Source organism: Tachypleus tridentatus, chromosome 10 (assembly GCF_004210375.1).
Source record: "Tachypleus tridentatus isolate NWPU-2018 chromosome 10, ASM421037v1, whole genome shotgun sequence".
Taxonomy (NCBI): domain Eukaryota; kingdom Metazoa; phylum Arthropoda; class Merostomata; order Xiphosura; family Limulidae; genus Tachypleus; species Tachypleus tridentatus.
The window spans coordinates 164166869-164192951 of record NC_134834.1 but is presented as its reverse complement, the minus strand read 5'-3'; the positions used below and the strand labels follow the sequence as shown (position 1 = coordinate 164192951).

The 26083-nt window shown below is 33.7% G+C and overlaps 1 pseudogene across 1 annotated transcript; it reads left to right on the top strand.

Annotated features, from left to right (window-relative positions):
• The first annotated feature begins 895 nt into the window (after nucleotides 1-895).
• On the top strand, nucleotides 896-26083 carry LOC143228560 (uncharacterized; annotated as a pseudogene). The gene is made up of 8 exons (XR_013015348.1): nucleotides 896-1026; nucleotides 1152-1258; nucleotides 6889-6913; nucleotides 12195-12243; nucleotides 22029-22117; nucleotides 24264-24342; nucleotides 25153-25319; nucleotides 25713-26083. The product of XR_013015348.1 is annotated as an uncharacterized LOC143228560 (transcript).

Here is a 26083-nt window from a genome sequence, read left to right as displayed (position 1 = left end):
CGTTGTAAATCCGAAGATTTACCAGCGGGGACTCTAATCCAGCTTCACTCCAGTTTCACTTTAATATCTTTTTTTTTTTTCGTAAATAAAACGATTACATTTACAGCGTTTCCAAATAAACAACACTGATCTTCACTGCATAAAGACAGTGCTTAGTTTAATTGAGAAGGTAGTAAAGTTAACGTCGGTTGTAGGTTGCATCATCAGAAAAGCTTTGGCAAATAAACTGTACCAGTTTTCGCAACATAAACATTTTATTAAAGATAAATCAATCCACGCAGCTTTAGGTATGTCGAAATAGGAGTAATGTCCACTACTTGAGGTGGTAAGGAACTCACTGTTGCCTGCTGCTTAACAGAGTATTTTCTTTATACAGTGGATACAACTTGACGAACATGTTAACACATTTTCTTAACTGTCTCAGTGCGAAGAATGTCACAATTTTTGTATTTATATGTTTAATGTAAATGTAAAGTCAGTTATTTATGTTTGTCGGGGAACTTGGTTGAGGTATATAATATAATAAAGAGGGAGGCTTCTCAGGTTTGTAGAACTAATATCAGAAATCATAAACAGATATCATATTACATAATTACAATGCTGTAATCGTTTACATAATTAGGCCTAATAACGTCATTGAGTGATTATTAGGCTTGAAAGGGTTGTTATATGGATTTATGAAAATAAATGAAAAATATACAAAAATCACACTTTTTCAAAGAAAATAACGATTTTTAAGCAACTAAAGTTTTGAATAATCGTCAAGAAATTTCCAGAAACATGACTAAAAAAATCCTAGAGCACTAAAATGATTATTAAATTAAGGTTATTCGTGTTTATTAATAAGTTGTTTTTCTAAATAATGAAGATAAAGGGAGTCATAATTTGATTAACAATGACATTTAGAAAAGCAGAACTGCAGGTTAAATTTTCACAGAAGCGTTCTGCACTGTTACGTTACCACGACAACCGGAGTGTTTACGGTATTGTGAAAGAGGGCGTTGAGAAAGGTAGTACCAGCGCTGGGTTGGTAAAAAGTTGTCAATGAAGTGCATTGCGTTCCTTCCCTGGATAGCGAAGGGAGAAGCCGCCTTCAAGACAAATCCCAATAAAGCCGTAGTTAATATTAACAAATGTTAGTCGTTATGGTAACCTAAATACTATGGGGACGGCAGCTTCTTTCCTTTTCAAGGGTATGGGAAAAGGTCAAGTAAGCTGAATAGAAATGACCTGCTGGAGTTGGAGTCAACAACAGGCTGTAAGTATTCTGTCGAGCACTACATGGCTCAACTGGTGTTTGAAACGGGTAACAAAAGATATGTAGATATCGAAACGTGGTATCCGTTGTGGAACGTTCCTTTTCTCAACTTTATCGTTGTTAAAAAAACGGAATTGTAAAGTACTTTGGTATGAAAATAAACATCCTCGACCTATTTGTTGATATTTTTATAACTTGTACGGTTTGAATAGTTAAATATCGGTTAAGAGTCATTTTTTTCAAACATACTTGTGCTACAAATGAAGTTTGTTATCAAAGAGCACACGGCTCAGTGGGTCAAACAAGGATATATAAAACACGCACACTGACTGTTGAAATTATAAGAAAGTGTATTTCTTTTCTACTTTTAAATAGTGGGTAATATATTACAAAAAATATATAAGTTTTATTTGTGGTCATTTTATATTGACTTTATATATGTAAAAACGGCTCGTTTGGGTTGAGAAAATTTTTTTACGTATAGGAGCGAACAACGTTTCGACCTTGACGATGACCGAAGAAGGTCGAAACGTTGTTCGCTCCTCTACGTAAAATGTTTTTTTTCTCAACCGAAACGAGCCGTTTTTACATATATATTTTTCTCTACAACTGGGTTTTCTCGACATCACTGATTATATTGACTTTATTTACTCGCTTAGCGTTAGTAAGGTAAATATTAAGAAAATGGATGCTTAAATGTCTATACCAGTGACTCCTACGATACAATACTCTTTGTGTTCAACTAACGTTATAATGAGATCAAGCAATCTTATTAAAGCAATATAATTAATAAAATACGGTTAAGTTGATGACAAACAACATCCAGCACACGTTAATTATGGTTTTGATTTACATATTTTAATTAATTTATATAACTATAATTATTTCATGTATTAAATTTGTTTAACTTGCTTTGGGTTATATCATCATAAGCAATTCATAATTATGTATGTGTAAGTGGCTTAAGTTCATTAACACTGGTATTAACATTGCCATATTTGTTCGCGCCTGCCACAATATGCTTTTTTTATATTTCACTTCAACATTATTAGTTCAAGCTTACACTTAACTAGCTGGTAATGTAGCAAAACGCATCATCAGAATTTTCCGGGTTGATCAGTATATAAACCAAGAGAGTTCATTCAAATTTGTAGTATTTACTTGGTAGTCTCACTTTCATTTAATTGCTTCATGTTTACATTTTCATATAATAGTTTTATGTTTACACTTTAATATAATGGCTTCATGTTTACACTAATATAATGGTTTCATGTTTACACTTTCGTACAATGGTTTCATGTTCACCCTTAAATACGATAGTTTACACTTTGATGTAATTTGTAACAGGGATCCTAAAACCGTTAGGTTTTTTAGGCCGGATTCTTTACAGTATGTTTCTGGGGGATATTTCCCCAGACCTCCACAGCACTGCATGCTTATTGTGCTTTGCACAATATGTGTTGACTTCAGATCTCACAAATTTGAACCTCACTTTGAATCATTCTGCGTACAGACCTGCTTAAGTTTGCCAGACGCATTTTATATCTAATTCATTCATACCACGATAAAATAATGCTAAATTACACCTACATAATGCTTCATACATTGTCAGTTTGAATATGCATTACTGCGAATGTCTAGAGCATAAACCAGTATAAGTAATTCTAACTTTCTCAGCACAACTCGTTCCATTATACACTAGATTAATTAATCCGGACTTATATTAATATACCTACCTAGAGCATCTAATAAGATATACTAACTCGAGCTTATACAAACATAGCTAGCACAAACGCATAGCATCTTTGGCAAACGTAGAAATTCTTTCACAAGATTACTAAAATGTAGAGCCAAATAATACGACATTTAAAAAAAAATCACTCTCGTAGAAACCCTCGTGCAGCGGAACTTAGAACAGCAACCGCTCGGAAACGACATCTTAAAATAATTCCGAACAATGTGTTTTTGTTCAACACTACTCTGGTTTTAATACATATTTATACCTTGACTAACACGTAGTTTCAAAAGTGGTTGTACACGTACAGGTTGTGGTAATTGGAAAGTCTGTCAAGACGAGCAAGACTGAGGTTGTTTTTGCGTAGTCAGAAACTGAGTGTGACAATGGAGGAAACAGATCCAAGAGTGCCATGGAGTTTGGGAATCTTCATTATAAATCGCGATTAACTCTGACTTGTGTTTAAGTCTGGATAATAGTGTAGAAGTTACATTAGTGTAACTGTTTTGGTCATTCAATTTACATAACTAACGTGGCCTTGTATCAACATAACTATCTCAGACTTGCATCAATAAAATCGACTCGATCTTCTACAAGTGTAACAAGTGAGAATCCTCAGTAGCCGCGGCACTTGAAATTGTATTAGGCAGGACTAAAGAAATTAATCTATGAAATCTCCTTTTCACATTTTATTATATATGTTTTGTACACCAGCAATAACAAGCGTGGGGCGCATGTATACCCGATTTGATTTCATTACTCATCAGAATATCTACAAACCTGCCCTTATAGTTGAAATTATTTTAGGCACAATTAAGGTATGAGTCTTTGGATGCGTTTATATAGATCAATCGAAAGTGTCTGGTCTCAAGTCCAACACTGTAATTAGATCTGAACTCGATCAAGAAATGACGGATCTACGAGTTTGTACTAGTTAAAAAACAAACAAACTTAGAGCCATTCTATGAACTGCCATGCCAAACATCGACATAACTTTCTTAAACATCCAAATCCACAAATAATTTCGCTTAACTTAACTGACTCGAGTTAACGTCAACATCCAAGCGACCTAATGCTTAGCGTACCCTAACTGTGAACTTGAACATTGTAGTCATGGGTGACATAAAAACAAAGGCCAACTTCCACTATTCGATTACACAAGAGCAGCCCCATAGTTAGCCAGTGGGGGCCGTTGGCCAGCTGCCTTCTCTCTTGTCCATCAGCTCTAAATTAGGAACGGATATGCGCTGACAACTCTTTTGTAGCTTTGTGTGAAAATTTGAACGAAACAAACAAACTTTAGCATCTGTTTAAAGACTAGTTCTTCCATGTGATCTCCTTGTGTCTGGAGTTTCCACGTGTATAACTAACACTGAACTCCTAGTGGCTAAAATTTTCACGTGAATAACTGACATTGAACTTCTAGTAACTAGAGCTTCCAAGTGTGTAACTGACAATAGCTTTCAGAAAAATATCTTCCTTGGTTCTAAATACTTGTTTTTTTTTGTTTTTTTTTGAATTTGTGACACGAGGGCTATCTGCGCTAGCCGTCTCTAATTTAGCAGTGTAAGATTAGAGGGGAGGCAACTAGTCATCATTATCTACCGCCAACTCTTGAGCTACTCTTTTACCAACGAACAGTGGGATTGACCGTCACGTTATAACACACTGAAGGCTGGTAATAAACGTCAGACACCGTCAACTCTTGTCTAACTAATTATTAAGAATTAAACCACCACTGTTATAATGCGCCCATGAGCCCTCGAATTCAGAGTCAATACACGCTGATAATAAGTCCACTCCCGGTCATTTTTCAAACGTACAAACCACTGCTGTGTTATATAGGAAATATTGTCGCTTGTCATAGTTCCTTAGCCACCTGCTTTATCAACATCAACCTATTCAGCTTATTGTACCATATTCATTAGACACTTTAATATTCTGTCAAGATGTATCTTATATTGCATTCATTCATCGAGATATATTATTATATTCTCTATTTTCTGATAAGTAACATTCTCTATACAGACGTTTTTCATTTATTTTGTACTATTTTTCCAAGATAGTGAAGCGTAAGTATAATTAATTATACATATTATAAGACATCGGTATTAAGTTTATTATATTATTGTGTTCGTTATATTCCAGCTGACTCAAAGAGATCAAGGATAGAACGAACCACGTCTTCGACAATGAATATGGCGACCATAATGTTATTGAAATGCCGTTATCATACACTCCTTTAATTCTTGAAAATGTCTCAGAGACTACATACAGAATGTAGTGTTTAAACATATATTGGTCATAAAACTAATGCCTTATGACAAGCGTAATTAATTGCATTTTGTATTTTGTTTAAAATCTCGTTAGCGTTTCATCGAACCCTTTTTATTTCGCGACCAAGTCAGGAATTTGAAAAACTATTTATAGTATACCCTGTCTATGCAATTTTCTATATAACTTATGCTGTTTAAAATATACTCTATGCACTGAATTTTTAACGCTTTACATGAGTTGTTGGATAATTTTGTTTCATCCTATCTGATGATATGTTAAAGGTGTCTTCGACTGACTGAGTATTGGAGAATAAGTTGGTAGATTAACACCTTTAATGCTCATGACATTTTACTTCAGTATGAAAAACGGTTATCACGAACTGTAAAGACAGCCTGACATCGCTGATGCATGCTTAAAATCAGTGTTGGTCAAGTTCGTTTCGTTTGTTTTTTTTAAATTTCGCGCAAAGCTACACGAGGGCTATCTGCGCTAGCCGTCCCTAATTTAGCAGTGTAAAACTAGAGGGAAGACAGCTAGTCAGCACCACCCACCGCCAATTCTTGGGCTACTCATTTAACAATGATTAGTAGGATTGACTGTCACATTATAACGCGCCCACGGTTGAAAGGGCAAGTATGTTTGGTGTGACAGGTATTCGAACCCGCGACCCTCAGATTACGAATCGAGTGTCTTAACCACCTGGCCATGCGAGGCCAACTATGAGAAAACTTTACTTATAAGAAAATCAACACTTTAGCAAAGTGCACAAGGTATCTTATCAAGAATTCAGTATTCTTGATTTGTAATTCTACATTCTTGTCAGACCAAGCGTTACAATTCCGGTTGAGAGGGTAAAATCGTACTTTTGCAACTACATTTACTGCAATAAAATAAAATAAAAAAGGCTGAATTAAATATCACGTTCACATGCCCTACAAATGTACGGTAACCAATTCTTTAAGTTTCAGAACTTCGTTATTTTAATATGATGCTCAATCACGCAATCCTATGAACCTTTATAACTACAGCCTTGCGATAAGACTAGAAAGATTTTTCATTTCCCACACTGTGTATGACATAGGAAACAGAAACATGCAAATAATAATATATTAATTTTCGTATTTTTGTACTTTTATCATTTGGAAATTTATAAAGATGGATTGAAATGAACGAAATACATTTTGGCTTTGTCTTTAAAAATATAATGTTGGCTCTATTGATAAGTATCTCTTCATTTGTTTGTCTGAGCATACGTGACGAAATAAGGAAGACGCTAGGGACACGTGTCCCCAATTTTTATCCAGTAACGAAGTGCCTCTTGGAATGGTAGACGGAACCTTGTGTGTAACTATCGTGAAAGACGCTACTCCAGTTTTGAATTCATTGGTCATGGTTAACATAGCAAAGAAAATGTACCCCAATTGTCGCCCTCACCCCAGTTGAAATAAGTATCGCCACCTATGTGTCGAAAAGCTCCCACACACGACAACTTGTAAGAAGAGCATTCATAGTGTTATAAATAAGTACAGCATACATTTGTTCTCAGTGGATTCTTCTTTGTTAATTAAATCACACAGAAAAACCCAGTCTCATAACTTTTCTTTTCTTTTCTTTACAGTTGAAGCAAGACAGCTGCAGAAATGGTAAGTTTTATCATGGTTGTTGTATTGGAATATTTTTATGAAAAGAAATACTTGCAAGTAACATTATTATAATGTGATTAGACTAAAAAAGTAAGTTCTAAATATAAGGAGTGATTTGTGTTACCGGGAAAAACAAATGTTCCAGCTTTTCACTAGAGCCTGTTTGTTCGTTGTTAAGCGCCAAGCTGCCAGTGGGTTATCTGTGCTTTTCCCACTACGGGTATCGAAACCTTGTGTTTTTTAATTATATGATCCTTCAGCATTACCGCAGAAACATTGGAAGACACATCAGAGTCTAATCTTCCGTGTATATCAGCGGTAAATTTACATATCTACGACGCTAAAATCTGGAATTCAATTTCCCTCAAATAGCCCATCGCATAGCTTTGCGCTAAAGAAAAAAGCAATTAGGGTTTTTATTTCACGCAGAGCTACATGAGAAGTATCTAGACCAGAGGGAAAGCAGCTAGTCATCACTACCCACCGTCAATTCTTGGGCTACTCTTTTACCAACAAATAGTGAGATTGACATTTACATTATAACAATCTCACGGCTGAAAGGGCAAGAATATTTGGTGTGACGGGGTTTCGATCCCGCGACCCTCATATTACGAGTCGAGAGCCCTAACCACTAGGTCTCTTAGCAGAAGAAACAGTGAAGATACTTATTTTTATCTCGAAGTTTTGTAACTTTTCAAATGTGAATTGTAATGAATGTGGTAGATTTGAGCTGTTTACATATCTTAAAGCTTCAAAAAAATTTATTTGGATATCATTTCATTATTTAGTGCATGCCAAACTTGATTATATGCTATAATTGACTATATATATATATATATACTAGACGATTTTGTCGTGGCGCCAGTGCATCATACATACTTGTGACGTTTTTATGACGTCATATATTCACCATGAGAATAGGGAAGAATAAAGTTCTCTGTGATAGGAAATGGGAAAATTGTAACTCCTTCTGCAAATCTGCATGCACACAGGATAAACATTTCGTGAAGTTGGGGTTGTACATCGCGTAATAAATAGGCTTTTCTAGTATCATATAAGCAAGAGTTCCATTATGGTATGATGTTATATTACTTTTAATTTTATATATATATATACTATATTACACGTGATTATATATAAATTATAATTTATTTTATATTATGGCTCTTTGTATATCATGGTTCATCCCTTACACCACAAATGTCATATACACACTGCTAGTACAGCGGTATGTCTACGGATTTACAACGCTAAAATCATGGGTTCGATTCCCCGCGGTGGGCTAGGCAGATAGCCCCCGATGTGGCTTTGCTATAAGAAAACACACAAATATCACACTAATTTATTAAAGATAATTGTTCTATAGATTTTGAAGTACTGTATGTTTGTTCTATTAATATGGGACACAGTGTATAATGGGTTTTTGACCCTGTTTATGGCTAATCTAACCTTTTTAGTGTTTTAGACGCGCAGTAGTAACAATTGAGCTATTGGCATTCTTACACAATAGTACACAGTAAATATTCTTTGAATAACGAATGTTTGCTGTCACTTTGGCTTACTTAAATTATTTTGTTATTTTTGATAAAAGACTTTGCGTCTACATAATTATAGAAAAAAATCAGCTTTGTAGGCAGTATATGATGAAACATGTGGTCATAGTCTTCAAACTAAAAATTAGTGTGAACTTTTATTTAAAAATATAAGTAATTTAAAATTGCACTTATAAAGTGCTGTTTTTTGTTTGTGTCTTTAAACATAGCTTTGCACAATGAATTATCTGCGATGTGCTACAAAGTGGTTGAAATGCCCGCGGTTATTAAAGTCCACTACTTATGCACTGTTACAGGTTGCGAGTACAGCGTTCGAATCCTTGTTATCTCAAACATGCTCGTTCTTTCAGCTGTGAATGCTTTAAAATATGACGGTCAATTGCATTATTTGTTGATAACAATAGTACTATAAGTGTTGGTGGTGAGTGATGTTGACAGGCTGCCGTCTCTCTAGTTTATCACTGCTAAATTAGGGACGGCTAGAGTAGATAGCTCTCCAGCTGCTTTGCGCGAAATTCCAAAGAAACCAAACTTTAGCTATAAATATTCACAAAAATTTGTTGGACTTCACCAATATAACTCACTATTTTTTTAAATCCTCAAGTATTTGTATCATGTGACTTGAAAAACGTGGTTTTATTCAACCAGGTAATAAAACTATTTCTGTCATCACTTTCTGTAATCTTAATTTCTATGGTCAGAATACGCTACAAAAGACACTTGACCAAACAGCAGAAGTGAGGACATCAAAACAGAGAGGGAATTTTGTTTTGGAAACTTGAAATGTCATGCGAAGAATATGAATGAATCATTGCTTTGTTTTGATAAAAATGTTTTGAGCAAATTTTTTATTATTTCGCACATTATTTATTTTATTTTTATTTTATACTTAGGTAAAAAAAATAATTATGATATTTTTTGAAGAAATAAAACGCTTAGGATATTTAAAATTATTTTCTTCAGAGCAGAAAAAGATCAGGCCTGGCATGGCCAAGCGGGTTAAGGCGTTTGACTCGTAATCCGAGGGTCGCGAGTTCGCTTCCCCATCACGCCAAACATGCACGTCCTTTCAGCCGTGGAGGCGTTATAATTTGATGGTCAATCCTACTATTTGTTGGTAAAAGAGTAGCCCAAGAGTTGGCGGTGAGTGGTGATGACTTGCTGCCTTTCCCCTAGTCTTACACTGCTAAATTAGGGACGGCTAGCACAAATTGCCCTCGAGTAGCTTTGTGCGAAATTCAAAAACAAAACAAACAGAAAAATATCAAAACCAAATGAAATGCGTGAGTAATAAGATTAAGAAACACGACTAATGGTTTATAGTTAATGAGGATAATTAAAGAGGAACAAGACAATACATTGGAAAAATTAAACATGCACTTAATTATGAAACCGCGATGTGAGATGTTTAATTCCTGTTCAAAAACCACGTACAGTGAACAATAAATACTTCGGTAAAAAAAAAAAAAGGTATATTTTGGCAACATTTGTTACCAGTCATTTAGAAATAACAGTAGCTATTTTATAATCTACAGTTATAATATTTTAAAGTAATGACAGGTCTGAACTGTTTCTGAGTAGCAAGTGCCACTGTTGTTATGAAAGTCACGTGACAACGTATATCAATGGAGAAAATAATTAATAAACATATACACAAATATGCTACACCCACGTTTCAGGCGAAGATCGGAATATTTTATTTGGTTTTCTACCCACCATGAGTATCGTACCCTACTAAGGGACGATCGGAATACAACACTTGTTCAAAGACAATGTTTCACACGTAAGTTCTTGTATGTTGCTGTATCAGTGTCTTAGTATACGTGTATTAGTGTCCCTTTACGAGGTATAACTACCTTATGAAAACGGTCAATTGGAATGTATTAAAAATATTGATTTATCGATTCTTTCCCTTTCATGTTTGGACAGTACATTTCTTCGAAAAGTTAAACTTATTAATAACCGTTTGCTGTACATTTCATTACTCGATTACGTAAAAAGAAGTCATAATGTAATAGAATTAGAAATGCACAATTCTTTCAACGCTAAATCTGAGAATAATTTAATGCAACCAGGTTGTAATAACTGGAGATTAAACCACTTCAAACTATCAAATTTTGTAAAAGTTGACAAAATTATATTCTGGCCAAACATTTTAAGATGTTATGCAGTACAAAATAAACTTCCTTTTTATATCAAATTGACGATTTTCGTGAAATATGCATAATTGTAAACAGATTTTAAAAGATTTACGAAACTGCTAAATTCTGGTAGAAAATAGATTCGTTTTAAATACGTTGTTCTGTTTCAAACAAAAATTCATTGCTTCAACATTTTTATTATGATTGCTATTTTTAGTTAGATATGTTTATATTACGTGCGAAACATTTGAACAAAAATAATTGAATTTCTACTTACTTTACTAATCCAGAATTTGATACGCACTTTCTAATTATCATTTTTATGGAATTTATGTTGTAATATTGGTGTAATCATAATGTAACAACATAAAATATCTCATATTTTGGTCAATAGTTGATGCTTATGGCTTGTGTAAATACAAAATTCTAATTACAGTAAAGTAAGAGATTGTTGTTTAAACTTTACAAGAACATTTCTGCTTAGTAGCTACGTTTACAAATGCTCTAAGCGTGTGCTGGAAACGTTAATTAAGCAACAAAGTTATATTTACTGGCTGTAAAGTTCCATTAGCAACAAATATCTATGATAGTGTTCAGTATAAGGCTCTACTAAGCTTCGAGATTCGATTCGTTAGCTAGGGCTCCGATATAATATTTTCGAATCTAGACCATTTCCTGTCAACTTTAAAAATTTATGTTTTAATGGAGTCTATACACTGGAGCCTATTTCCTTGTAACGACATTTTTGTACCATTCTCTTCGACATGTTTAAATAGATTATATGTTTTGTTTTCTGAAATTTTTAATATTATACTCACTATTAACTGTACGTAAAAACACTACATAAATAAAAAAAAAACATGTCTTATTTGATTTAAAGTTTAATTCAACCTGAATATCCTGCAATCTATATATGTACAGCCAATTCGAGTTAAGAGTCAATTCGATTCAAAAAAAATATTGTAATTTGCAATGATCTCAGTTCAGTAGCAAAGGTTAAATGAGAAACACAATAAAATTTGTTATTCGATGGAAACTTTAAGTTCTAGCGTTTGCTAGCAAGTAAATTACGTGCAAGTCAAGCAGCCCTTGTCTTGGTAACAGAAGATGTAGCAGCCCTTGTCTAGGTAACAGAAGATGTAGCAGCCCTTGTCTAGGTAACGGAAGATGTAGCAGTCCTTGTCTAGGTAACAGAAGATGTGAAAACATTTTGTTTTTAGTTTCACACGATATTTCGGAAGATTCCAGTTACTCTATATACTTAGTTGTCTAAGTGACGTTAAAAAATGGTAACATTACATCAGTACTTAACAGTCGTTTATTCAATTATAATAACAAAATTTTATGTATACCCTCGAATTACAAAAAAAAAAGAGGGCTTTACTTTGAGGTTAACCCACATTTGTGTTTGACGACTTCGAATGTAGGCAGTTTGTGACTTTCGATTGATTGTAAACAATAATTATAATTAATAAACATTCAGCTTTTTTATAATTATCATAATAGGGGTTAAAGTGTGTGATATTATTTAAACTGATTTCATAATATGAACATATCAAAACTACTTAAATTTATCTATTTTCACAGGTACAGAGACTTTATTCAAGATTGCCCGGATGGTCACATGACGAAGGAGGTAAGCAATCCACAAACGATTATAATAAAGCAACAGATGATCTTGAAACTGAATTAAAATTAACCTCCCATGTAAAAATTACATACGCAAGAAATTGGTATGTAAAAATTAATTATCAGTTGTAGCTTCTTAATGAATGAAATCAAGTGGTGGTACTTTGTATACTTTTATTTTTTCTTTATTTATAAATACTTTACTGCGCAGCTCCTTTCAATGAAGCGTGCGATTTACTTTCGTTGCATTTGTACAATAGTTCCGACAATTTAACCGTTTATAACGTGGCATAAATAACTAATATAAGTAATGCGTAAAATAGTTATTACGCTTATATTAAAATGGCTAAAAAGCAAATTACCCAGGTTTCTCACGTATTTAACAAATGACTTAAACAATCAATTTCTAGTTATGCATAATAATCACAGAATATATTTGTTTGTTTTTTGAATTTCGCGCAAAGCTACGCGAAGGCTATCTGCTCCAGCTGTCCCTAATTTAGCAGTGTAAGACTAGAGGGAAGGCAGCTAGTCATCACCATCCACTGACAACTCTTGGGTTACTCTTTTACCAACGAATAGTGGTATTGACCGTCAAATTATAACACCCCCAAGGCTGAAAAGACGAGCATCTTTGGTAGACGGGGATTCGAACTCGCGGTCCATAGATTGCGAGTAGAACGCTCTAACATCTTGCCATGTTGGGCCTAGAAGATGCTATAGTAAATGCTTTCCACACTTTTGAATCGTTACGTATGGATGTACATTGGAAGAACTATAATAATATATACACTTATGGTAACAGGTATATATATATATTATATGTGTGTGTTTGTGTAATACATTGTAGACCGTATACACAATCCTCCAATACCGGAAAGCTAAGGTACAGTAACACATCAAGCCCTTCTTCGAGATTAAGTTTCATTTGTGTGGGCATTCAATCCAACGTTACAAATTACTTTTATCAAAGTAAACACACTATATGTATAACAGTACAAACGTTTCATAACCGGTATGCTACTTCTACTAAAGCCCAGATACATCAGCCATGTATATAAACAACATATAGAGAAAAGAGAAAAAGAAAAAAAAAGCTGGTTGTCCTGTTTCTGCGAATTTCTGTTTGTTTCCCTCCGCCTGCGTATTTCTACCTTTTATTTAACTATTTACTTTTTACATTTTGTGTAGTGTGCGCTGTATCACGCAAAAGACAATTTGCGCATATGACAACCAATTAATCAATAACGTACCATCCTCCTGCATCTCAAACCTTTATGTTTTATCGTATTTTCAAATAGTTATTTATATATAAATTTTTGTAGGCAATGAATTTATAGTTTATATTGCTTTATGCATGACTGCAGGCAGTTCAAATAAGGACTACTTTTCTTTCGATCTGTTTGTATTATTGTTCCAACTGATACATTATGCAGTGGTCAGTTAGCAAGTCTGTCATTTCATCATAAAGGAGTTTGCCACTTTTGAATAAAAATATTTTTAATTCAATCTTATTCATCATACTGAAAAGTGAATCTACGTACATGTGATTACAACTCGGTTAACAACAATTACCTTTGGTCACTTAGATAATGGTTTGTACCACAATGACATGTACCAGGTTAATTCTAAATGTATTGAAAGAACATGCCTTTTACAAATAAAATATTTTACAAAACATATACATTATGTATCCATAGACATTTATTTAACAGTTTATTTAAATTAAGTACAATTAAATTCAGATACCCCTTGTTATATATAGAGTGAATGTTATACGAGAAGTTTTATTGTTAGAAAAACAATGTACAAAATTAATCCAAATAAAATGGCCTTTAAAAAGTCTCAAAACCTTTAAAAAAGGATTAAGTGATATGATAATTCACGTTTTTCAGCCATTGAAAAGACATATATTTCAACTTCACTAGTAAATTTGTTAGTGCATTGTTTTTGTCACAGTAAAATTCTCACTACTACCACGAAGAAGATTTAAAACACCAACTTCCATTCTTTACATTAGGACAAACTTCTTTATTGTTATTTGTAGAATATTATTGTACACTTTATTGTATTTGCACCCAGAAATATGTTTAATATACATACACAAGCACACTTTGATATTAACAAAAATGTTGGGGCAGCACCCTCTTGTCAAAACGAGTTTCCACTTTCTCCGCTATACATAAAAAGTGAGCTTATTTTAGAAACAATCGAAGCCTATACCTATGTTTGGCTGCTGACAATTGTTATACTTCTGATGGAACAAGCCAATATTCCTCTGATAAGGCATCTTTAAGTGAAATGAAATCTTGGTTCGATCTTTCAGGTGGTGTTCTCAAATTTCCAAGAGCAGTTTAATTCGATTTATAACAGAGGCTAAGATAAGATAACTTACGAGCATTTTTGTATCTCAGGTTGAAACAGCTTGGTTAGAGCATAGCAGTTCAGTTTCATCAGTTCAGCATTGTTTACAACATGTTAAAACATGTCATACATAATTTCTTCAACATACACCAATAAATAGGGTTCAAACAACTTAAGACATACCTGTACAGGCCTACACCATGATATTATCTCATAACTTTTCACGATAAAATCCAAATTTCTCCCAAAGTTGCCAAACCTACAATTCAGTCACCTGAAATAAATTATAAATTATGAGGTACACAGCTCATGATGCTCTTTTCTTCACTTCTGGTAAGGCAAAATATGAATAAACTGTCTTTCATTCATTACTATAACGCCTGTCCGTGAAACTAAGAAGCCTGGAACTCACCATGCAGGCTTAATGCACTGGCATGTAATTTATTTGATGTCATACATGTGGTACTCTTCCGCCACATGTTTCAAATTTCGCATGGAAGTGTCGGTGAATAATTTTGGCAGTCAGGCAGATATTCCACACTGCGTGTTCATATTCGTTTAATTTCTGCTTTACACTATCTATAGTTGATGTGAGCAAAAGCAGGCGGTTTAAAATGTCCCTGGAATCATATGTATAACCATTTATTTTGTTATGCCCGTTAATCGTTCTTTATAACTCCTTGACCTCAGTTGGTTATCAGTTCTTCTTGCAGCGCACCTTAGAATTCATTTTGCAAATTGTAAATGTTTACAGTTATAATGTTTACAAATTGTAGAATATGTGCTGTCCTTACATTGTTCACGATACGGTGTTATTTCTAAAACATAAGTACTTCGGTCTGGAATGGAGTGGGGTTGTGGGTGTATGTGCCTGGTTATCTGTCAGTGTGTGCCTCTACAAGATAATTTGAAACGTTTTCATCTATGAAACTTTGTAGAATGGACGGCAACTGACCTGAAGGCGAAAGGCGGAAGACTTTCGAAATGTCGTCCTCTAGAGTTGTGTCTCCACAACAGGAAGGTGCCGTCCATTCTACAAAGTTTCATCATTAATATAATACTCTGCCTAAACAATCCATCAAAGAACACGTTTTCATCTAGTTTTGATCAAATTTAGTTCAAATGCTGAGTGTCAACTCAGAACCACTTGTTCAACTTTTGGTCTGATAACACTGAATCTCAATCATTGTCGTTATAAAGAAGCCAAAGGGGGATTTGCAAAAACAGTCAAAACTCAAAAACAAATTCAAAAGTAAAGAGGAATTTAGTATATATATTTGAGAATGAGGGATTGTTTAGTGTTTATTTTAGACTGGTCACTGCAAAAGCCATTGCAGGGCTGGATTTGTATCTTTTGGGTGTCTTTCTAGAAGTGCCCCCTAGTGGCTCAGCGGTATGTTTGCGGACTTACAACGCTAAAAACCGAGTTTCAATACTCGTGGCGGGCAGAGCACAGATAGCCCATTGTGTAGCTTTTTGCTTAATTCAAACCAACAACAACAACTTTCTAGAAGTTCATTTGTGGTTGAGTTTTTAATTGTACTTGCAGTTAAATTACCCTTTTAAACACAGGGACACGATAAAGTAGATTGGTCTGTATTTTGAGATCAAAAATATTATCAATCAGATTTTGGATGTGTTTAGATATATTTTATAAATAAAGGAGTTGAAAAATGAAAATAAAGTACGAAAGGGTATCTTAGTAATATCTTTATCCAAACAACGTGCTTACATCATGACTGATTTATAACAATTTGATAAAATATGAATTGTGGCTGTATAATGATGTAACTATGCTTCAGACGTATAGTCAGCTATCATATTATATTAATTCCTATTTTCTAGTGTTAATATTCCTGCTATTTGTTTTTTAATAAACAAATTAAGCTTGACCTAGCAGTTAGCGTGCCGGTATGTGAATTCTAGAGTCCAAAATTCAAGCACTATTTCGAGAAAAATCGTGCTTCGAGTTTGGATCCGTGGATGTATAGGTAAAAGGGACGATCAAATCTCACTATCTAGTCAGTGAAGAGTAGCCTTAGAGTTGGCAAAGGATTCCGTTAACTAAATACTTTCCTCTAGTTTATCAGTTCAAATCCATTTCTGATTATCCGGAACAAACAAACCAAAAGCTTTTAATGATTTAATTATTCTACGTAGGTTGAAGAAAAACATCACCAGAGAACAGTGACTGATTAAAATATTATATTCCCAGTGGCGGCGCCAAAGGGGGCTTGTGGTGGCTTAAACTCCCCCAAAAATAAGCCAAGCCCTCTCAGCCCCCCCCCAGTATTGTTACCTACATATATTCACAAAATATGGAAAACACGATCGTCGTTGTTGCTTAACAATTAATATCAAAGAGACATAGATTTGTATAGCTCAACGTCTTCATTGAGACGGAAGTATGTGTCATTCGTCCCATAGCAACGTACTGAATGCACTGAAACTCATGCGCTTTATTGCCGCTCCCTGTGTAATGCCATTCTATCTTGAGCTTTGACAAAGATTAGATAACCACGTTGATTTCAAATTACAACAGATCATCAGGGATTTTACTTGATAAACCAAAGGTTTCACAGGTATTTACCCATTAATTTCATTTATCTTTTATTGAAAAGTAAAACATAGCATGCATGTATAAGTGTTATATTTCTTTTGATTTGTAGCTTTACTCTTAATGGTATATTAAATGTTCAATCTCAGCTAATCTTGATTTTCTTTCTTATTATGTATTACCTTGGGTGGAATTTAGGTGAGCTTCCTCTCTTACATATACGCATATTTTCATAAACAGATTATTTCTAATTTGTAATAATGAATTATTAATCAGAGTTTGAGTTTCCAATGAAAACTGAATTGAAAACACAGTTCAAAATAACACACCTTTCTGAAATGTACCTTGGTATTTACATTATTATAATTTACCACCTATACTTCATATTGATGGCATTTTGGGAATCCCCTCCACAGTTTACGTTAGCCCCCCCAACGAAAATATCCTGGCGCCGCCACTGTATGTTCTGATGTATAATCTTGAACAATTAGAATTTCTAATTGTACAGTATAGTTCTCAGTAATTGTTATAACGTATTTTTACAACTTTAATTGTTCAAGATCCGTGATTTTAATACAAGTAAAAAAAATTAAAACTTTTCGCTAGCACTTTGGAAAATACATGAGAACATTTGTTCTATGGTTAGCGAACTGATTAAAGTTAATGATTCTTGCTTCATTAACGCTAACAGTTATTTGAATATTTGGCATAAGTTTATTTTACTGACCCCGTTCGTCATGTTTTACTCAAATAAGCAAAATATAATGACGTTTAAATATTTCTTCAAAGCCATAGGTCATTTCGGGCGTGTTTTAATCAACAGTGTAAAATAAGCTTAATGGAACATAACATTATTTTCGCTTATACATATATATATATACATATTTGAATGTGTGTAAGCGTTACTCTAAATCTTAGAATTCGACCAAAACAAAAAAATTATCAAATTATCAATAAATAAGCAGTTTTTTTTATAATGTCTTTGTTCCTTATTTGTGCAAAACAATTTAAACAAATCAAAACGCGTAGTTGCTCCAAACACAATTCACATAAACATCAACATGACTTTTCAACTAAACAAAATGTAATCGAGTTTAACTATTTCTTAAAGGCTACAGTTCAATCTTTTTAAACCATCAAAATCTAAGAAATTTAAATTGACTGGTATGACGGGAGAGTTAGAAGATCAAGGAAATTGTTTAAAAACGAAATTAGGGCATTAAAAATGTATGGAAAGGTTGACAGAAAATATTTAAAAAATAATAAGGATTTCTTTCAATACATTAGTGGCAAACAAAATGTTATGATGAGATTGGATCTTGGAGAAATGGTAAAGGAAGTCTTGTATCTGATGAATATGAGATTGTTGTTTTATTAAATGCTGTTTCTCTTCAGTTTTATACTAAAGATTTAAAATGTATTCCTCACCTTGAAGAGCTGATAGACTGAAACAAAACCGAACAATGTGACCACATTAATTCTGAACTTGTTAAGAAAAAATTGGAAAGTTTACAGAATAATAAGACTCCTGAACAAATAATATTTCCCATGGGTTATGAAGGACGTTAAGGATTGGATACGTGAACCACTTGCTTCTACATTCTGTGAGTTCTTGAAGAGTGGGCAGGCACCAGAAGATTGGAAGCTGGCTAATGTTACTCGTCTCTTTAAAAGAGGTGATAAAATATTGTTCCCAATAACTATGGGTTTATTAGTCTTACATTATTTACGGGAAACGTTTCGAAATGTCTGGTAAAAGATTCTTTGCAAACTTATTTTGCAACATTTAGAATTTTATTCGGTGATCAACGTGGTTTCACTATGGGAAAATTCTTCCCTTTTATCATTCTTTAAAAAGTTTACTACTTATGTAGGTCAGGATAAGAGTGTAGATTTGGTATATCTGGATTTACAAAAAACATTTGATAAGGTGCCACATAAAAGGCTTGTAAAACAACTATCTCGGTAAATGTGGAGGATAAGTTAACTAATTGGATAGAAGAATGGCAGGATGGCAAAAAGCAGATGGTTGTTATTAATGGAGTTCAGTCAAACTGGATTAATGTCATAAGTGGAGTACCTCAGGACTCAATCTTAGGACTTTTGCTCTTTTTGATTTTCATCAATGACGCAGATGAAGGAAAGAATGGTTAATATGCTACTCAAATTTGCAGATTATATTAAGGTCTTGAATGTTTATTTCTGTGAAGAGGATGCTGCTACTTTATAAAAGAATTTAGATCATTCAGTGAGTAGAGTGAATAAATGACAGATGGGTTTTGATTGTAATAAATGCAAGATAATGCATCTGGGTTATTATAACTGGATTGCAATATCCTTAACAGTGTTATGAAAGAAAGGGTTCTTGATGTAGTGGTTGATCAGTCTCTAAAGCCATCCATGCAGTGTGCTGTTGTTGGTGCTAGGGTAAAATAATTTTAGGTTGTATCTACAGAAGTACTAAATACAAGTCTAAAGAAATTATACTTTCATTGTATATGTCACACTGGTTAGGCTACATTTAGAGTATCGTATTCAGTCTGGGGATCAATACCTTAGAAAGAACATTAAAATGTTGGAAAGGGTTCGTAAGAGAGATACTAGAATGATGCCTGGGATGAAAGGGGTTGTCATATGAGAAGAGTTTAGGATCTCTGATTGTGTTTTATTTCTTTTGTTAAGTAAAGCTAAAATTAATTGTGTTGATGTATCGTCTTCATTCACTCTTAATGATGATAATGGTAAGACTAACGGATACAAATATATGTTTTAGCAGGATAGGAATCATCTTCAGCTAAAACAGTTTTATTTTCCTAACTAGGTTATTGACCGTTGTGGAGGTAATAAATTTAAACGGAAAAGCTTGATAACTATTTCAATTATAAAGGCTGGTTTTAGTTTTGTAAATAAGTTTAGATTACTTTGGAAGAAGGGACAGGCTAGATGAACCAATAAATCTCTTGTCGTCCCTAAACATTATGTTATGTTATTCCAGTCATTGATTTTTTTAATAGTTACCGAACTCTAAGATGGGGCGCAACATTTATATGCAAAATAATAGGTAATATATATCTATTTGTATTGTGTGTGTGTGTTTTTATATAGCAAAGCCCCATCGGGCTATCTGCTAAGTCCTCCGAGAGGAATCGAATACTGTTGGTATTGTTATTTTCAAATTGAACATCACGTTAAGCAATAAACAAGCTAAGAAAATAAAATTAGAAAAACGTAAAATTCATGTTTGACTATTGTCAGCATTATTCATCACCGCGAATGTTTCTTTCTTGTTTTGAACCAAGTTTGTTTTGAAGCGTTTCGCACAAATGGCGCTACTCTTGCATAGCACGTTCACCACTACTCCCGAGGGCTATCTGTGTTAGCCGTCCCTAATTTAGCAGTGTAAGACTAGAGGGAAGGCAGCTAGTCATCACCACCCACCGCCAACTCTTGGGCTACTCTTTTACCAACGAATAGTGGGATTGACCGTCACATTATAACGCCCCCACGGCTGGGAGGGCGAGCATGTTTGGCGCGAACCCGCGACCCTCAGATTTCGAAGCGCACGCCTTAACGCGCTAGGCCATGCCAGGCCCCTTAAAATAGCTACGTTACTTAGAACCAAGTAACGGAATTGACTAACTTTAACGAACAATTTATAAAACATACGCAATCAGCGATCAACAGCATTAACATTTTGAAGCGTATTCAGCAAGATGGCGCTGCGAACTTGATGCCTTGGTCAATGTGTAATGGTCAATGCAAGCAACAATAATATACCTCAATATTGGATTATTATTAAACAAATTAACCGTGAAATATCGCTCAGAAAAAAAAATGCATTTGCAGCTTTACTAACATGGGACGAAAAAAAAAAGGAATTATTACACTTGTATGAAGGTTAATAAAGGTATTCACCCCAGTGGCACAGTGGAATGTCTGTGGATTCGCAACACTATGAACCAGATTTCGATACGTGTGGTGGACAGAGCACAGATAGCCCATTATATAGCTTTGTGCTTAATTCAAAACAATATAATACAAGCATAACATTTTATACTAATATTGAAAAATTGTTCAATACAGCGATTCAGTTATCGCATTGAATTAAAATTATGAGTCAGCTGTCTAATTTTTGTTTCGAATTTCGCGCAAAGCTACACGAGGGTTATCTGCACTAGCTATCCCTAATTTTGCAGTGTAAGACTAGAGGGAAGACAGGTAGTTATCACCACCCACTCTTGGGCTGCTTTTTTATCAACGAATAGGAGGATTAATCGTCACATTATAACGCTCTCACAGCTGAAAGGGCGAGCATGTTTGATGTGACGGGGATTCGAACCCGCAACCATCAGGTTACGAGTCGAATGTCTTAACCAGCTGTCCAGAATTTTCTAAAACAGTTTATTTATTTGAAACTTCTGTTGGACGAAACGATCCAGTAGAACTAGTAAACATAGGCAAAGGTTGTTAACGTTCTGTTTTCGTGTGTATATCAACTTCCAATTATGGGATTTCATTTTCTAGTACTTAGAGTGTAAATTTATCATATTTTAAGTAACGTCTTAAGTTTGAACACTCTATGTTGTTTTCCAATAAAACGTTTTAAACATTTGAAAAGTATATTTGTTTTTACCTTATATCAATTTATTTAACTCTATATTTAAGACTTGTCTGTTGTTTAATACATTTTAATAATATATTTTGAATCTTGTTCTCGTAATCGATTTGAAAGTATCCATTGTAGGTAAGCACAGTGTAGAAGAAATATTGTATTAAAAAGTTACAGTATTCTCGTGAATGGAGAGAAATTTTCTTATAAGATATTGAATGAAAAAAATCCTTACATACATGTGTTTGTTTTTGTTTTCTAGGTGTTTGAGAAAATTTATGGTCAGTTTTTTCCAACTGGAAATCCGTCCCCTTTGTTGACTATATTTTTAACGTATTTGATGCTAACAAGGTAATAAATGGCATTTTTCCGTTTAGGAAATATATTTTCATAATCTGTTGCTTTCCTTATTGTATCTTCCATGTGATTTATATGAATGTTTTTGATGTTATTTTCTGCTTGGAGGTAAATGTTATTTTGGTTAAATGTTTTATTATATTCTAATAGTTTTGGTTAAATGTTTTATTATATTCTAATAATTTATCCCAACACTTATTAATACGAAATAAACTGTAAATTATTTAGTTAGTTGTCTTCGTTTAATTATAAAGTCATTAAATAATAATAATTTAATCTAAATTTCAAATATTACATTTATGTGTGATATTAATTATTGCTTAGAAAGTGAGTAATCTGAAAAATAATAAATTGTAACTTTTAAAAAAACGTCTTTTTTGAAGAATTGTTTTCTTGTTTTTGTTATTAAGCTCAAAGCTAAACACTAGGTTTATCTGTATTGTTGGTGTGGGTATTAGCATTTTCATTACAATATAGAACAACATTTCTGCCTTCGTAGGCTATCCTCAGTTTAACGTATTTGATGCTAACAAGGTAATTAATGGCATTTTTCTTTTAAGAAATATATTTTCATAATCTGTCGCTTTCATTATGCTATCTTCCAATGCATAAAGTCAAGAACCAGGTTTTGTAGCTTTATCCGATTCGATAGTGTTGTACGGTCGGAGCTTTTATAGTGTTTTTTTTTTAATATTACTGCTGAGGGAAGACATGTGGAATGAAGAAACAAGTAGGTAATTTTAGGGAGAAAAATAAAAATGTATCTCAAGAGCAACAAGAAAAAGAAGATTGAAACGTTGTTCTGTACTTTATTGTAATAAAAGTGCTAATACCCATACCAGCCGTCTTGAGAATACATTTTTACTTCACGTGAGTTTCTCATCACCACGAACTAAGTTTATCTGTGCCGTGTTCACCACGAGAATCGAAACCCGATTTCTGATGTTATAAGTATTCAGGCTTACCCCTGAGCCACCAAACCAAGAACCTCATTTTTTGTCAAATCCATTTATTTTTATAGATATGCATAATTCACCCAATAGTTTTTTAAATCCATTTATTTTTATAGATATGCATAATTCACCCAATAGTTTTTCAAATCCATTTATTTTTATAAATATGCATAATTCACCCAATAGTTTTTAAAAAGTTTGCGTTTCTACTTTACACTTTCACTTTCATTTTTGTTGCCTAATTTGAAACATTTTTAGTTTTTCTTACGGTTTTAGTTTTATCTTTACTTAATTAGCTATTATTAGCTTTTAATTTCTTATGAATTTTAATTTTCCCTCGTAGGAGTTTAGGTTTTAGTGGTTCAGTGTTTGTTTTTTTATATTGATGACCTACTACCCCGCTAGTATAGCGGTAAGTCTACGGATTTACAAAACTAAAATCAGGGGTTTACAAAACTAAAATCAGGGGTTCGATTCTCCTTGGTGGACATCGATAATCTGTTTGTTTGTAGTTACGAATATAGATACACAATGAGCTATCTGTGTTCTGCCCACCACGATTATCGAAACCCGGTTTTTAGCATTGTGAGTCTGCGAACATATCACTGAGAGGCATTGGTAATCCAAACTCGCTTTCAGCTGATATTAAAACATTTCACGAATTTAGTATTATCTTTGTGTAGTGAGCAAATATTATGGTTTATTTTGTTATTTTTGCACGTTATTTGAATCTTTTATTTGTAAATTAATATATAAACAATACAAAAACGATTCTTAACGTTTCTTGTCTTAAATTATAACAAAGCCACCTATTTTTATAAGACTAGCTAGTGTGGTGTTTTTTGTGGATTCGAAATATTGTTTAAGAAAATATCTGTTCAAAAGATCTTTGATCTATGGTTGAGAAGTTTCTAAATCATCAAGTTGTGTCTCAGCCGTAAGCCTGAAAACTTATTTGTTTAACTTTGCACTTAACAACAAAAACATTTTTTCAAGTTTTAGAGCGACTTACAGGTGTCCCAAACCAATTACGTACAAAATTTAACAGAGTTTGACCATAAGAATACATTATGTAAGGGAAGACCTAAACGTTTGTGTTTAGCCAGGTCATTTGTAATTATATGTGTATAAAATAACGTGATCATCTATTCGAAAGAAACAAACAAACTTTGTTCTCTTTCGTTAAGGATGGTGTCGTCACATTTAAGGAATTTATCACAGCTATCTCTGTGACAACACATGGCTCTATTGACGAAAAACTGAATTGTAAGTACACTGGCTTAGTGCAGGTAGTCTTATATATATAGATGTTTCCAGTTTAGACCTTTAAAAATGTTAGCTGTAGGTTATTAATAGACATGTCTCTATAGTTTTGGAATATAAAAAAGTAATAAACCTCGTCTTAAATACCTGGAACATTTTCTTTAAAGGCACTTAAGTCAATTTCTTAGTTAATAAAAAATTATATTTTAACTGCCTTTTTTGTACCTCATGAAACAGTTTTAAATGTAACTCTATCACAAAAATATATATTTTACTGTTTGAATTTGGTGTAATTAATTGTTTTCTGTAGAATTCTTTAAAGATTCATTTTTTCGGTTTAATATATATTCACTTTTTATTTTTTGTAGAGCCTAAAATAAATAAAAGTATTATGGAAGCTATATTTCATGTCTTAGTTTGATTTGTTTGGAATGTCGCTCAAAGCTACACGAGGGTTATTTGCGCTGGTCTTCTTTAATCTAGCAATGTAAGACTAGAGAGAAGGCAGTTAGTCATCACCACCCACCGCTAACTCTTGGGATACGCTTTTACCAATGAATAGTGGGACTGACCGTCACTATATAACGCCCCCACGGCTCAATGGGCGAGCATGTTTGGTGCGACCGGAATTCGAACCCGCGACCCTCGGATTACGAGTCGAACGTCTTAATACACTTGGCCATTACATTTAGGGAATAACATGTGTATGCAACCATAATAAATTAGATGACCGCACACTTTTAAGTATGCACGTAAGTTCTGATCAATTTTCCTGCGAAATTCAGATATTCGCACTGTTGTTTTTACCGCTAGGGGCATTCCGATTGTATGATATAGACAACGATGGCTATGTCGGACGCAGCGAGATGCTTGACATTGTTACCGCCATCTATCAGCTACATGGAAGATTTTCCAGCTCTCTCGGTACCAGAGATGCCCCAGAACGTAGAGTGAACCAACTGTTTATCAAATTAGATAAGGTAACGAAACACAACATGTAAAATAAAAGTCGTTATAAATGTTTTAAACTTAAATAAATATTTTACTCAATCAAGGTTTCGATGTTCTTCTGAAGTATTTTTTTCTTTTTTAAATAATGTTTATTTATTAAATATTGTATGTATTATATAATAAATTAAAAGATTTACAACGCTAAAATCAAGGGTTCGATTTCTATCGGTGGACTCAGCAGATGGCCCGATGTGGCTTTGCTATAAGAACACACACACATAACTATGTTACTTCAGTTGAAATTATTTTCTTAAAACTATTGCCTGGATGAAAACAAAAAACGAGTAACCCACCCGCTCTACAGCATGGTTGTGTTTTTGTTTTTTTTTCAGAATTTTAATCACAAATGTTTTGTTTTCCAGGACCGTGACGGAAAGATCAGCTGTGCCGACTTTTGCAACGGCTTCAAAACCGACCCTGTGATTGTGAAAGCTCTGCTTTCCGGCAACTTAAAAACCTCACACAGAACTTCCCGCGTGACGTAAACGTTGTGTTACTGCAGTGGCTGTACGAATGTTGTTTTTAGTTTTTATTTAGTGGATGTGAATGTGCCTTGGAACTTTGTAGGCTCTGTTGGAGATCTTTTGTGTAGATTTATTGAGTACGAGTCTTTCAAAGTTTAGAAAACAAATCTCATCAAGTTACATTACGTTCATGTATGTGTTACAAGATATAAATTATGAGTAATTATTTCTGTTGGTACTGACAGAATACTGTATCACTTTGTGGAACA